Source organism: Salmo salar, chromosome 19 (assembly GCF_965601325.2).
Source record: "Salmo salar chromosome 19, fSalSal1, whole genome shotgun sequence".
NCBI classification, from domain to species: domain Eukaryota; kingdom Metazoa; phylum Chordata; class Actinopteri; order Salmoniformes; family Salmonidae; genus Salmo; species Salmo salar.
In genome coordinates, this window is record NC_138309.1 from 57,514,212 (window position 1) to 57,530,922 (window position 16,711).

General features: G+C 41.7%; 1 protein-coding gene across 4 annotated transcripts in view; it reads right to left on the minus strand.

Moving 5' to 3' along the window:
* Positions 1-16,711, minus strand: part of LOC106579329 (thyroid hormone receptor alpha) — a 151,290-nt gene that overhangs the window by 114,607 nt on the left and 19,972 nt on the right. For 2 of the 4 annotated variants that reach the window (XM_014159158.3, XM_014159152.3), the window contains exon 2: positions 5,082-5,139. The exons of the other annotated variants lie outside the window; for them this stretch is intronic. The gene's annotated coding sequence lies outside the window, so the exon portion shown is untranslated. The remainder of the gene's footprint in view (positions 1-5,081; positions 5,140-16,711) is intronic. 4 annotated transcript variants of the gene reach the window in all.

Genomic DNA, 16,711 nt, shown 5'->3' on the forward strand with positions numbered 1-16,711 from the left:
ATGTTTAAAAATACAAAAATGTAACTCGCCATGCCATGACTAACAACCACGAGACGAGACCATGGTCTTGATTAGCATAACAAACCAGGTTATAGTTTCCGCCAGCATGTCTTTGAAGTACACAAATATGCCTATTCAACCCCGGTTGCTTGTAGGGCTACAGCCTATCTGAAAGCAGTCAGGATATAATGCAGTTGGAAATTGACAGCAGAAGACCTTTATTCGATAATCATTAATCAAAAAAATAAAAAGATAGGCCTATTTTAACAATGAAAAGTTTTTATGAGTGCTCCCCATACAAAATATGCACCGGTAGCCTATGTAACAGTGTTGCTTTCGTCCCTCTCCGGACCCTGTGAACAGAACAACTGCCTCGCACGAAGCATCGTTACCTATCTATCGCTCCAGTTGTTTCCCACAACTACTTCAAGGTCTCAGAGCGAGCGACGTCACCGATTGATACGCTATTAGCGAGCACCGCTAACTAGCTAGGCATTTCACACCGGTTACACTTACACACGTGTAGCTTGTTGTTATTGTCGGTCAGTCATAGCTGCGCTACAGTCAGAGGCTTCATGTGTAGCAAGTAAAGTGGGAGATTTCTAAACAATGCAAAATATAATTACAATTATGGAATTAAGTTGGCGAAATGAGAAGGAGTAGGCTACAATGATCAACCAACAGGCAGGCTGTTGTTTCATATGAATGGAGTTGTTGTAGACAATTACGGGGAGCGCAGAAAAATAGCTTCAATTAGCCTAGCTACTTTAGTTAGCTAACTGGCTAACTTAGCTTGGATACTGTAGCTAGCTAGCTTCTTTACAACGATTTGATGCAGTCAAGACAGGCACTACCAGATGGTATGATAGATAACCTATGGCAGCAACAACCTACTTTCTCTCTCTCTTTCTCCCTCCGTGCCTAACACAGACTGTCACACACACCGGCCTCTGCTCCTCTGAAACAAGCACAGTCTCCATTGTAATAAACAAAAATAATAATAATTTCCTTTAAATATGTGTATTTCGACTATCTGGATATCTCAAAAAATATGATATTTTCTGAATAGTGAATGAATTTCAAATACCCACCCCTACACCATTCACCAGCCTGCAATCCACTCATGCAAATTACATGCCACTGGTGGACAACTCCAGCCTGTTAGTGAATTACGCTAACCAGACACTGCAGTCAGTCACCTGGATAAATGAGGGCCACCAAGCACTCTACAATTAATGTGTCAATTTCCTCCTCACTCTCCCTCTGTCACTTTTTCAGAGCTATCAGAGACAGCAACCTCACAGCCCGCTCATGTAAAACAATTCAAAGGGATTGTCAGTCCCTGCACTGTGTCTGCTTTGTGGTTTTAATGGCTTTCAATATCGTGAGCTAGCATGGACGCCCATTTTGTACCTTGAGAGACAGAGCGGTATATTGTCAGCAATGAGTGGTTGAAGGCCCCACAAAATAAATGAGGTGTGGGGGCATGAGTGGTGAGGGCCTGGCTCCAAAAGAATGTGTTTGACCTCATTCTGACCAAAGAGCTTTTAAGTATTTGCAATTCAAGAAAAACATGCTGTTGTAGCAGAAATTCTCATGCAACCGTTAGCCTATATAAGGCGGTAGGTAGCCTAGAGGTTAGAGCGTTGGGCCAGTAACCGATAGGTTGGTGGATCGAATCCCTGAGCTGACAAGGTAAAAATCTGTCGTTCTACCCCTGAACAAGGCAGTTAACCCACTGTTCATAGGCCGTCACTGTAAATAAGAATTTGTTCTTAACTGACATGCCTAGTTAAAAAATGCTGTAGCTTCAGTTTAACTTATGGATGTTCTCAAAAGAGGGGGAAAGGGCTGAATGGAAGTGAACAACTTCCTTTTGACGTGGAAAAACAAACAACTACCCCACCGGAAAGGATACCAGGCTCTGGGGGAGGGCACTCGTTATGACAACCAGGCACCAGCAGCTGTTCCAGAGCCCATAAGCCCCTTATGAAGAGGCCCTCAAAGGACGGGTGGTGTGGTGTCAGGGCAACCCTAGCTAGTCCCATGGTCGGGTGGGTATTGCTTGCCCATATGCGCCACTTCCATAATGTAATGAGTTTCACACATTGACTTTAACATTGACACTTGAGTCCAATCAAAAATATACCATGTCAGCCTGAGACCATATGACAATAACAGAATAGAATATCAGATTTGCATTATGCTATCTAGTCTGCATGCCATTATAAATAGAATGAGAGAGACTTGATAATGGCTCCATGGCACAACCCATTTAATAAAACAATTGTTTCTGATATTTCACATTGCAGACCCAAGCTTTAATTTCACTTAAAAGGCTGCTGTTGTTTTGTCTTTTTCTGGGCTAGTCTAATCGCAACAGGAAGTTGCGGCAGTAACAAAAGTTACGTTTGAACTCGACGACTGCAGTGTCTTAGCAAACCGTGGGTTCACGGACTCAACCAACTTCTTTATGACCCATGTCACACAGCCTACTCCGCAACCAAAAGAAAGTGAAAACATGTAAATTGGTTGTAAGCAGAGGAGAAGCATAGAGTCATCGGTCATTGTGCTTTAGGTTAAAGCACAGTGTGTACTGTGTCAATATGAAATAGCAGATTAGGTGCAATTGACGCCATACCTCCCATGGGTTTGTAGACTAAACAAAGCAGTCATTGTCCTTCCATCACCACTCTGTGGCTTACTAGGCCCCATCTCCAGACGTTAACCTCAACAAAATGATCTTGAACTAACCGTGAACCCGGACCATCCCAGCCAATCAGCTCAGGTTACAATAAAAATAGATCCGTGAAAGTGAAGCTATCATAACAAAGAATAAAATGACTCAACGCTACACCGTAAACACTCCATCTACCAACCAACAGTTTACTCTTCATCTGGTGCTCTCTGGTTGACCCATATTTCTTTACTGCTCTAATACTTTTGTTGAGGTATTTCCTGGACTGCTGACTGTGGGGAGAGGCAGACAAGCCAACCACTTCCCTCTGTTCAATGACAGAGCTGACAAATAAAACCACAACACCAGTCAACAGCACCCACTGCCTTGCCTCACTGCAACCTAACATTATAGCATTGCACTATTGATCCTGCTCTGCAACCTAACATTATAGCATTGCACGGTTGATCCGACACTGCAACCTAACATTATAGCATTGCACGGTTGATCCGACACTGCAACCTAACATTATAGCGTTGCACGGTTGATCCGACACTGCAACCTAACATTATAGCGTTGCACTGTTGATCCGACACTGAAACCTAGCATTATAGCATTGCACTATTGATCCTGCTCTGCAACCTAACATTATAGCATTGCACTATTGATGCTGCTCTGCAACCTAACATTATAGCATTGCACTGTTGATCCTACAGTACTCAGAACCTTCATCATTGTCACCACTTGCTCTGCATGCACAGATCAACTAAATTTCATATGGCAATAATACTTTCAGTACACTGCAACCAAAATGTATATTACAGGTGTATTACCAATATACAGTGCTTTTGGAAAATATTCAGACCGCTTTACTTTTTCCACATTTTGTTACATTACAGCCTTATTCTAAAATTTATTTTAAAAAATTTAAATCCTCGGCAATCTACACACAATACCCCATAATGACAAAGCAAAAACAGGTTTTTAGAATCTATAAAACAGAAATACCTTATTTACATAAGGATTCAACCACTTTGCTATGAGACACAAAATTGAGCTCAGGTGCACCCTGTTTCCATTGATCATCCTTGAGATGTTTCTAAAACTTGATTGGAGTCCACCTGTGGTAAATTCAATTGATTGGATATGATTTGGAAAGGCACACAACTGTCTGTATAATGTACCACAGTTGACAGTGCATGTTATATCAAGAACCAAGCCATGAGGTCGAAGGAATTGTCCGTAGAGCTCTGAGACAGGATTGTGTAGAGGCACAGATCTGGGGAAGGGTACGAAAACATTTCTGCAGCATTGAAGGTCCCCAGGAACACGGTGGCCTCCATCATTCTTAAATTGAAGAAGTTATGAACCACCAAGACTCGTCCTAGAGCTGGCCGCCCGGCTAAACTAAGCAATCAGGGGAGAAGGGCCTTGGTCAGGGAGGTGACCAAGAACCTGATGGTCACTCTGACAGAGCTCTAGATTTCCTCTGTAGAGATGGGAGAACCTTCCAGAAGGACAACCATCTTCTGCAGCACTCCACCAATTGTATTTGTATTATTTCACTTTTATTTAACCAGGTAGGCCAGTTGAGAACAAGTTCTCATTTACAACTGCGACCTGGCCAAGATAAAGCAAAGCAGTGTGACACAAACAACACAGAGCTACACATGGAATAAACAAATGTACAGTCAATAACACAATAGAAACAACTATATACAGTGTGTGCAAATGTAGTAAGATTAGGGAGGTAAGGCAATAAATAGGCCATAGTGGTGAAATAATTACAATTTAGCATTAACACTGAAGTGATAGATGTGCAGAAGATGATGTGCAGAAGACGATGTGCAAGTAGAGATACTGGGCTGCAAAGGAGCAAAAAAATAAATAACATAATATGGGGATGAGGTAGTTGGGTGGGCTATTTACAGATGGGCTGTGTACAGGTACAATGATCGGTAAGCTGCTCTGACAGCTGATGCTTAACATTAGTGAGGGACATAAAAGTCCAATCAGGCCTTTATGGTAGAGTGGCCAGACAGTAGCCCCTCCTCGGTAAAAGGCACATGACAGCCCACTTGTAGTTTGACAAAAGGCACCTAAAGGCTCTCAGACCATGAGAAACAAGATTCTCTGGTCTGATGAAAGCAAGATTGAACTCTTTGGCATGAATGCCAAGAATCATGTCTGGAGGAAACCTGGCACCATCCCTACGGTGAAGCATGGTGGTGGCACCATCATGCTGTGGGGATGTTTTTCAGCAGCAGGGAATGGGAGACTAGTTAGGATCGAGGCAAAGATGAATGGAGCAAAGTACAGAGAGATTTAGGCACTATATCTAGCTCATATTCCGAACCTCTTAAATGATTATTATTTCCTGTCTAGACAAAAATAAATAACTTACCAGAAACAATTGGATCCACTTGATTTCCAGGAGAAATTTCTTGTTAAAATGTCACAACCTGGAATAGAAATGACAATTACATTTAAATGCCACTGAAGTATGTATTTGTGTGGATATATCCTCATAGCTTTGGTTTAAATGTCACAGTCTCTAAGCATTGTAATGCAGCAGGAAAAAAATACATCTGTGTAAGTGTCTTTCCAGTAAAGTATAGACTTAAAATGCCCATCTGAAAAATGAATTTCTCTCAAGTGTAGAGTCAAGGTTCAGAATGCATCCGGTCCAAAAATATCCACTGGGATTACAGTGAGCCATGTGGTGAATCATACTGTTGGAGATTCAGGCAATCCAAAGACTGGCATCACTCCCACTGTATGCTAAATGCATCCTAACTCAGTTCTACTGAAAAAAATACTGTAGCTTGCTTCCTCCATTGTCCCAACTGAGAGAAGAGGTGAGTGTACAGGGAGACAGGGTTATTTTCTGGATCAAAAAGGGTCTTCAGTGGTGGCTGTGGCAAGGGGCTTGTTTGGCCTGGCTGAATTTTAGAAAACATTTTCTCAAATTTCTCCATGGAGAATTAAAATAAAATTAAGTTTAGACTTAAACGACCTGAAAAAAACCAAACCTCTTTTTTATTTATTATTATTATTTTTTTAATCACTCAGGCGGCCTGCCCAAGGATTTCAATGAAAGCAAAATCCCTGGGAGAGAAAGAGAGAGTAAGTAATGCTAACAGCGCCAATAGTGACAGATGGGCAGGGATCGGCGATACACTCCGACTCTCCCACCTGAGAGGCATGAGTGAGGGATCTGTGTCACTACTGCTCCATCCTCCGGCACCTGTCCTCTCATTGTCTCTGACAGATCCTCCACTACAGTCAAACACATTCACTTTGAACTGCACCCTCTCCCACTCTTCTCCCTCTGAAAACACACATCAAGCTGTTTCTCACCAACTACAACCGCTAGCTATTCGCTAACACATTCCAGCACCACACTGCACATACAACATGCTAACTGTTCCATATAGCCCAGTGACTTTTGTCACATGATGTTCAAAATATAAAGAATGCTCTTTTTCCATCAAATGAGAAAAGTATTCAAGATGAACGCTAGACAATCACCAAACTGCTCACTGTGCCGTCAGGGGATCCTCGCTCATTCTTTCATATGGTTCGATGATAACGTGATAACCTCACGTTGGCAGGCTCCTAATTCCTTAAAACAGACAGCAGTGCCTGCTGTCATTCATGGGCAATATCCACATGAAAATATCTGTAGCACGTATGCATGGTGCTAGTGTAGAGCAGACAAGGTGACCCATGGCCATGGCCAAAGATAGCTCCTTGTACTGTGCATTTGTGTGCTACGCAAACATATCAATGACCTTATGCCCATACAGGCAGCAAAGCTCCCACTAAACCTATCCCACTCCCTCCTCCCCATTTCCAACCACCAAAACCTGATATCTGCACCTGTGGAGTCATAAACACTGCACTAGAACAGGGGGAAATAAAACCCTCCCTTCTGCCTTTTATTCTGGTCTGCTGTACTAACATATCTCACAGATATTTCAAGTAGTTCTCTCTAGCAAAAGGATTAGTGGCCTCAGAGACGCATAGAACGACAACTGTTGACAAATCCACACGATTAAAACAGCTCAATACGCCTGAGGTATGAAAGGTCAAGTGTCCTCCAGGCACACTGTACATTCAATAAGGACAAGGGTTAGCTGAAAATACTTGATTTCGGTGAGCCGTGTGTGTTCTGGTTAGCCAGGGACAGGCAACAAGTAGTTGAAGGTTCAGGAGGGGTGGCAATCAGAGGGAGCTGCAAAGGGTGGGATTTGAAGGGGGGGGGGGGGGGGGGGGGTCTGCTGGTCAAAGCAAACCTCTACAGTGAATTTCATGTGGCCAGCTTTCCTCTAAAAAGCTTTCCATCTTAATCCTCCAGCCAAATGGAGGCGTCTAACCTAACACTTAGCCTATTGCTCTTTACATTGGTCGTCTTAGGTACATTTGTTCAGTAATGTAAGCGGATGGTGCAGTCTGCAAAGGATTTACGTTATATATTATATTCCCTAATCGTCTTAGTCCACTGCTCACTGCTACTATAATAATATATCTCCCTGCCACTACTAGATCATTGAGAGCTGCAAACATTTATTATTTTAACAAATTAACTTACATAAGAACAATTACGATGCTTGTGCAACTCAATAAATACCCTTTCAACTTTGAATAACCCATTTCTTAAAATTCTGAATGTACAGACAAAGTACCTCACATATCAACATGGATACAGTGGCTGTCTATACCATGGCCTGATATCTTCAATAGGTTCAGACTGAGTACGAACGTATATCCAGATATACATTTTATCATCAGTATCTGATTTGGCAAATGTACCAACATAATGCAATTTAGTCAGGACAGTAGAGTACACTTATCTACTCTTTCATTATTCAATGGCCCCTTTTTGTTTTTGGCCATTATGGCTTTGCACATCTGATGACATTGCTTTATATTCACTGACAAGAAAGTCACAGGCACTATTGGGCTTCCACTTGACTTGGCAGAAAATGAGTCCACTCCTACCTATTCAGAAGATAATGAAACAATTCCAATGTCTACGCTTCATTAAGGCTACACGTGTAACAAACTCTTGCCTTTTGATCCTGGCTTTGGCTTGCCAACTTCATCAGTGATCCAGCTGGCTTCAGATGGATTCTTGGCCAATGAATCAACTGTTCAACAAGTCTTTGCACTGCAATAGTGTCAGAAATGTAATGACCTGTATGAGAGTCGGAAGGCGCTCTCCCTTACTGTTGAGAGACCATTAATAAAAACCGCATCTCTTGACCAATGGATAAAATAATATGTTAATTGTGTAAAGAATCATGTAAAGAATCATGTAAGAATCATCTAAGAAAATCAATGGTCCAAACCTCATGTCTCTATCATAATCCGTTCTAAACTTTTTGGAGTTTCTACTCTCATCAAGGACAACAACCACACGAGCCACTGCCTGTTCACAACCGCTACCATCCAGAAGGTGAGGTCAGTGCAGGTACATCAAAGCTGGGAACGAGAGACTGAAAAACAGCTTCAATCTCAAGGCCATCAATTAAATAGCCATCACTAGCACATTAGAGGCTGCTGCCCTATACACATAGACTTGAAGTCACTAGCCACTTTAAAAATTGGAACACTGGTCAATTGAATAATGTTTAGATATTTTGCGTGACTCATCTCATATGTATATACTGTATTCTATCCTAGTCTGCTGTATCTTAGTCTATGCCGCTCTGACATTGCTCATCCAAATATTTATATATTCTTAATTCCTTTACTTTAGATTGTGTGTATTGTTAGATATTACTTGTTAGATATTCCTGCACTGTTGGAGCTCGAAACACAAGCGTTTCGCTACACCCGCAATAACATCTGATAAACACGTGTATGTGACAAATACAATTTCATTTGATTTGTAGGATGGCCAGAAGTAGGGCGACTAAATCAATGGAGGCCAGAGGAAAAAAAGTGGTCATGAAAATAGCATCACGTCAACTAGGCTGGATGCTGGGAAAGAATTAAGGCTACCGGACAGGCGTACCATTGAACTTGTCATCTTTCTTCTCAAATACGGAGGACATAAAACAATAAAGAGGTAGAATAGATATACATTTGAGACATGTGGTATTTTCATATTGTAATATATGATGTTCATATTAATGCAAAGTTCCTGTTTTTTATAGCTTTCTCACAAAAAACATGTGTATCTCTGTTAAATGTCAATGAGCGTACCCAAAGCTTTTTATTTTCAAAGCCTTTTATATTTAATTCGGCTCATTTCATGATAATTTAACTATTTGCAACCCGCGGAAACAACTTTGAAGACGAACACAAAATGTAAAATCCTAAAAAGTTTTGGTGATAAAGCTGCACCGCTCTGTCAACAGAGCTCGGTGCATATTATCGGATGCATAAGGTTAGGAAATCCTACTTTTTAGATATAATGTTAATAATTTGTTAGAGAAAGACCCCACTGAACAATTCAGAAAATGAAAAATGTCTTGGTAAAATGTATTTTCGAACATAAGGAAGTGAAATGTCATCACCAAAGCGTGTTTTCACCCACTCTGGGCAGAATCACCTGAATTCATTGCGGGTGCATTAAAATCAGAAAACACTTGGCACTCATATCTGTTACTCCCTCCAGCGGCACTGTTATATTAGCAAAGGCAACTAACACACTATACATTTAATACCTGGAATAAGCAATCAATCACTTGTCAACCCATAAACCTGTACTGCCTCCCATCTTTAGAGGCTGTGAAAGCTCTTTAAAAGGATAGTTCGGGATTTTGGCAATGACGCCTTTTGGAAAGTATTCATACCCCTTGACTTTTTCCACATTTTGTTACGTTACAGGCTTATTCTAAAATGGATTTAAAAAAAGTGAAATATCACATTTACATAAGTATTCAGACCCTTTTCTCAGCACTTTGTTGAAGTACTTTTAGCAGCGATTACAGCCTTAAGTCTTCTTGGGTATGACGCTACAAGCTTGGCACGCCTGTATTTGGGGAGTTTTTCCCATTCTTCTCTGTAGATCTTCCCAAGCTTTGTTGGGTTGGATGGGGAGCATCGCTGCACAGCTATTTTCAGGTCTCTCTAGAGATGTTCAATTGGGTCCGGGCTCTGGCTGGGCCACTCAAGGACATTCAGAAACTTGTCTCGAAGCCACTCCTGCATTGTCTTGGCTGTGTGCTTAGGGTTGTTGTCCTGTTGGAAGGTGAACCTTCACCCCAGTCTGAGGTCCAGAGTGCTCTGGAGCAGGTTTTCATCAAGGATCTCTCTGTACTTCGCTCCATTCATCTTTCCCTCAATCCTGTCTAGCCTCAAAGTCTCTGCCGCTGAAAAACATCCCCACAGCAAGATTCTGCCACCACCATGCTTTACCGTAGGGATGGTGGCAGGTTTCCTCCATATGTGACGCTTGGCATTCAGGCCAAAGAGTTCAATCTTGGTGTCATCAGACCAGAGAATTTTGTTTCCCATGGTCAGTCCTTTAGGTGCCTTTTGGCAAACTCCAAGTGGGCCGTCATTTTCCTTTTACTGAGGAGTGGCTTCCATCTGGCCCCTCTACCATAAAGGCCTGATTGGCGGAGTGCTGTAGAGATGGTTGTCCTTCTGGAAGGTTTTCCCATCTCCACAGATGAACTCTGGAGCTCTGTCAGAGTGACCATCGGGTTCTTGGTCACCTCCCCCAATTGCTCAATGGCCAGGCTTCCAGCTCTAGGAAGAGTCTTGGTGGTTCCAAACTTCTTCCATTCAAGAATGATAGAGGCCACTGTGTTCTTAGGGACCTTCAACACTGCAGAAATGTTTTGGTACCCTTCCACAGATCTGTGCCTCGACACAATCCTGTCTCGGAGCTCTACGGACAATTCCTTCGACCTCATGGCTTAGTTTTTGCTCTGACATGCACTGTTAACTGTGGGACATTATATAGACTAGCCTTCCCTGTAGCTCAATTGTTAGAGCATGGTGTTTGCAACGCCAGGGTTGTGGGTTCGATTCCCACGGGGGGCCAGCACAGATTTTTTTTTTTTTAAATGTATGAAATTGTATGAAATGTATGCATTCACTACTGTAAGTCGCTCTGGATAAGAGCGTCTGCTAAAATGTAAAATGAAAAAATGATAGACAAATCTGTGCCTTTCCAAATCATATCCAACCAAAATGTGGGGGAAAAAATCAAGGGGTCTGAATTAGAGGTCGGCCGATTATGATTTTTCAACGCCGATACCGATTATTGGAGGACCACCCGGGGCCGATACCGATTAACATCGGCCGATTTTTTTTGCGTTTATTTGTAATAATGCCAATTACAACAATACTGAATGAACACTTATGTTAACTTAACATAATACATCAATAAAACCAATTTAGCCTCAAATAAATAATGAAACATGTTCAATTTGGTTTAAATAATGCAAAAACAAAGTGTTGGAGAAGAAAGTAAAAGTGCAATATGTGCCATGTAAAAAAGCTAACGTTTAAGTTCCTTGTTCAGAACATGAGAACATATGAAAGCTGGTGGTTCCTTTTAACATGAGTCTTCAATATTCCCAGGTAAGAAGTTTTAGGTTGTAGTTATTATAGGAATTATAGGACTATTTCTCTCTATACCATTTGCATTTCATATACCTTTGACTATTGGATGTTCTTATAGGCACTAGTATTGCCAATGTAACAGTATAGCTTCCGTCCCTCTCCTCGTCCCTCTCCTCGTCCCTACCTGCGCTCGAACCAGGAACACATCGACAACAGCCACCCTGGAAGCATCGTTACCCATCGCTCCACAAAAGCCGCAGCCCTTGCAGAGCAAGGGGAACAACTACTCCAAGTCTCAGAGCGAGTGACATCCCCGATTGAAACGCTATTAGCACGCACCCCGCTTACTAGCTAGCCATTTCACAATTGGTTACACCAGGCTAATCTCGGGAGTTGATAGGCTTGAAGTCATAAACAGCTCAATGCTTGAAGCATTGCGAAGAGCTGCTGGAAAAACACACGAAAGTGCTGTTTGAATGAATGCGTACGAGCCTGCTGCTGCCTACCACCGCTCAGTCAGACTGCTCTATCAAATATCAAATCATAGACTTAATTATAACATAATAACACACAGAAACACAAGCCTTTGGTAATTAATATGGTCGAATCCGGAAACTATCATTTCGAAAACAAAATGTTTATTCTTTCAGTGAAATACGGAACCATTCCGTATTTTATCTAACGGGTGGCATCCCTAAGTCTAAATATTGCTGTTACATTGTACAACCTTCAATGTTATGTCATAATTTTTGTACAATTCTGCCAAATTAATTACGGTCTTTGTTAGGAATAAATGGACTTCACACAGTTCGCAACGAGCCAGGCAACCCAAACTGCAGCATATACCCTGACTGCTTGCACGGAACGCAAGAGAAGTGTCAATTTCCCTAATTATAAGAAATTCATGTTAGCAGGCTATATTAACTAAATATGCAGGTTTAAAAATATATACTTGTGTATTGATTTTAAAGAAAGGCATTGATATTTATGGTTAGGTTTGGTACAAATGGTTAGGTTTGGTTAAACGACAGTGCTAAATCATCACCCGTTTGGCGAAGTAGGCTGTGATTCAATGAGAAATTAACAGGCACCACATCGATTATATGCAATGCAGGACACGCTAGATAAACTAGTAATATCATCAACCATGTGTAGTTAACTAGCGATTATGTGAAGATTGATTGTTTTTTGTAAGTTTAATGCTAGCTAGCAACTTACCTTGGCTTCTTGCTGCCCTCGCGTAACAGGTAGTCAGCCTGCCACGCAGGTTCCTCGTGGAGTGCAATGTAAGGCAGGTGGTTAGAGCGTTGGACTAGTAACCGGAAGGTTGCAAAAACGAATCCCCGAACTGACAAGGTAAAAATCTGTCGTTCTGCCCCCGAACAAGGCAGTTAACCTGTTATGGCTAGGGGGCAGTATTTTCACGGCCGGATAAAAAACGTACCCGATTTAATCTGATTATTACTCCTGCCCAGAAACTAGAATATGCATATAATTATTAGCTTTGGATAGAAAACACTCCAAAGTTTCTAAAACTGTTTGAATGGTGTCTGTGAGTATAACAGAACTCATTTGGCAGGCCAAAACCTGAGAAGATTCCTTACAGGAAGTGCCCTGTCTGACCATTTCTTGCCCTTCTTGATTATCTCTATCCAATACAGGGGATCTCTGCTGTTACGTGACACTTCCTACGGCTCCCATGGGCTCTCAGAAGGCGGCAAAAAGCTGAATCGTGGCTTTGCAGGCTCTGGCTGAAAAAAAGTAGCGCGTTTGGATAGTGGCTGGTCACAGTACTGTGAGACTCAGGCTCGTGCACGAGGGGATCCCATGCTTTTATTTTCTCTCTCTTTGTACGTATACACGCTTTCCCGGTCCGAATCTTATTGCTTTTTTACGAGAAAAATTGCATAAAAATTGATTTTAAACAGAGGTTGACATGCTTCGAAGTACGGTAATGGAATATTTAGAATTTTTTTGTCACGAAATGCGTCGTGCTCGTGACCCTTATTTACACTTCGGATAGTGTCTTGAACGCACGAACAAAACGCCGCTATTTGGATATAACAATGGATTATTTTGAACCAAACCAACATTTGTTATTGAAGTAGCAGTCCTGGGAGTGCATTCTGACGAAGAACACCAAAGGTAATCAAACTTTTCTAATAGTAAATCGGAGTTTGGTCAGGGCTAAACTTGGTGGGTGTCTAAATAGCTAGCCGTGATGGCTGGGCTATCTACTCAGAATATTGCAAAATGTGCTTTCACCGAAAAGCTATTTTAAAATCGGACACCTCGATTGCACAAAGGAGTTCTCTATAATTCTATAATTCTTAAAATAATTGTTATGTTTTTTGTGAACGTTTATCGTGAGTAATTTAGTAAATTCACCGGAGGTTTGCGGGGGGTATGCTAGTTCTGAATGTCACATGCTAATGTAAAAAGCTGTTTTTTGATATAAATATGAACTTGATTGAACAAAACATGCATGTATTGTATAACATATTGTCCTAGGTGTGTCATCTGATGAAGATCATCAAAGGTTAGTGCTGCATTTAGCTGTGGTTTTGTTTTTTGTGACATTATATGCTAGCTTGAAAAATGGGTGTCTGATTATTTCTGGCTGGGTACTCTGCTGACATAATCTAATGTTTTGCTTTCGCTGTAAAGCCTTTTTGAAATCGGACAGTGTGGTTAGATAAAGGAGAGTCTTGTCTTTAAAATGCTGTAAAATAGTCATATGTTTGAAAAATGGAAGTTTTTGTATTTTTGAGGAATTTGTAATTCGCGCCACGCCTATCATTGGATATTGGAGCAGGTGTTCCGCTAGCGGAACGTCTAGATGTAAGAGGTTTAACCCACAGTTCCTAGGCCGTCATTGAAAATAAGAATGTGTTCTTAACTGACTTGCCTAGTTAAATAAAGGTGTGTCAATTATTATTTTTTATTTTTTTTAATTGGCCAAATTGGTGTCCAAAAATACCAATTTCCGATTGTTATGAAAACCTGAAATCGGACCCAATTAAATCGGCCATTCCGATTAATCGGTCGACCTCTAGTCTGAATACTTTCCAAATGCACTGTACTTCTCTAGTCAGCTGAACCCGTGGATACCATTTCTTTGTCTGTGCTTCCAGTATGAAGGAAGTTAGCGGTAGTTTTGCGAGCCATTTGTAACTAGCTTAGCAGCTCCTAAGCTCCTGAACTACCACTAAGCTTTTCATGGACAAGAGGCAAAAGGGCTTTTCATAACTACGTACCTTTTAAGTGTTTTTGATTTGAAACATTCAGTAAGTGAGTGTACATTTGAAGGAATTTCAGGGCCACATTTTACACCCGTAGGGAAATACCTGAAAAGTGCAAAAATGAATTCAGCAGCAGCATCTACAGGCTTAAACAACAACTCAACCCCTGATCTCTACCCACAGCTCAGGTTCAGGGGTCAGCAGTGCATTGTGAAGCCCTGATAATTCCAACAAACTGTAGTCGCTGTCGTCCAGCGCTGTCACCGATATGAAATGTTGGTTTCACACACCTTAACGGTATAAAGCAGTGCACAGTGGCTATGGCTGTTTGGTGTTGCCTTGCATTAGATTGTCATGCTATTCCCTATGCTAAGGTAGCAAAGAGCTGTGGACATGCCTCTCAGAGAGGGATAAATATGCACCGGCACAGGCTGGCCAGATAAGGTCAGCTGTGGATTGGTAGGGCTCAAACGGTCAGTGGCCCAGGCCTCCCGTGCCCTCCATTTTACACAAACAGGAGGACAGCAGGAAGGATTTAAGAGTTCACGCGGCGGTAAACGGCTAATAACGTTCCAACCTCCCGTTCAGGGTCAGTCAAGCCTCTTATTGCTGTCTGCGGGGGAGGTCGACTAGCAGCAATACTTCAATCCCTGGGTCGTCTGTCACTTATTTTGCAAGCTGTTTCTCCCTGGCGCTTTCTGTAGCATTATGCGGGCGGCTCACCGTGTGTCTGTGTGTGACTGGGTGGTGTGCGTGCTGGGTGTGTGTGTGTGTGAGAGTTAGGAGAGCAGTGAAAGGAGAGAGCAGCACATCTTATAAGCTAAGTCAACAACATTATATCTGCCTCATTTGTTTAGGCAAAGATAGTAGTTAGCAGGGTTAACTGTGAAAGGGGAGATTGGGAAATGCCTCTCAGTGTGGAAACCCTGTCATTCAAGTACACTGTAATTTCCATTCCTACATGGATGGTTGCGAACAACGATAATACCATGCTTAACAATATTTCAGGCTGACACAGATGGCCAGCAATGGATGGACGTATGTATGGCCTAACAGTAGACAGTATAACAATAAACACAGTAGAGAACAGAACTGTAGTCCTTAAATACCTAACCGGACCAAACTATAACAACAAAACCTTGGCTGGATGGAACCTGAACCACAGATAATGCAGCTTGTGTCTGAAGCAGCTTGACTGTGGTCGTTACTATAAACACCTGTCTTCAGTGTGGAATGACAAGTGGGAGCTAGTCATGATGTCGTAAGGCTGATGGATAAGAAGGCATGGTTTAAATGTAGGTAGCCTATACCATATCCTCCTTTCCACTCATTCCAGCCAAAACAAAATCAAAAACAAAAATGGGCCTCTCTCTGGACGCTAACTTAAAGTAACAGTATACCTGGATGTTTCTGGCAAAGCAATTTCGCTCTAATATACAGTTATCAGTTTTCCCACATATAAGACTTTCCCAGAGGAGCCAAAGTCAGTGAGTCAGTTAGCGAGGCCTCACCAGAGTAGCCAAGCCAAAACCAACCCCCAGAGAGAGTTTGCCAAACCTCACTCTTGAATCATAGCCTTCTGTTTGCATATTATGGAAATCGGTGGAGCTATATTGATCTATGGGTGTAAATCACGAAAAGCATGCGGTGCAGGGTAAACAGGCGCCATGGGGGGGTATGCAAATGACGACTCACTCTGACACAGATAAGTTGCTGGCTTGGAACATTAAATACAATCAAGTCCATAATTAATGACACCCTTACTAAAGATGAGCAAAAAAGACTATCAAATAAATAATACAAATATTGAGCTATATTGTAGGCTATAAAAATTTGGGGAAATTATATTATTTTATACTAATAAAATTGCTCAAGTAATACAAAAACTCTCAAAAGATAGGGGTCAAAATTATTGGCACTCTTGTTTTCAATACTCCGGGACTCTCCCCTTGCGAGGATAACGTCACTGAGCCTTTATCAAAACATTTTTCTGAGATTGGAGAACATATTGGGATGGATCTTAGACCATACCTCCATCTGCATATGCTTCCGAATTTTTGACGCCAAACACACCACTGGTGTGCGTGGCCAAAGATCTCTATTTTCATGTCATCTGACCATAGCACCGCCTGGAGTTTGATAAACAGCATTGGCACTTGGATTGGAACCAATGCTATGGTCAGATGACATGAAAAGAGGCTATTCCATTCAGTTCTAGTCCATTTGTTTTCTAACAATAAATACATAAATTATTTAGCGAGTA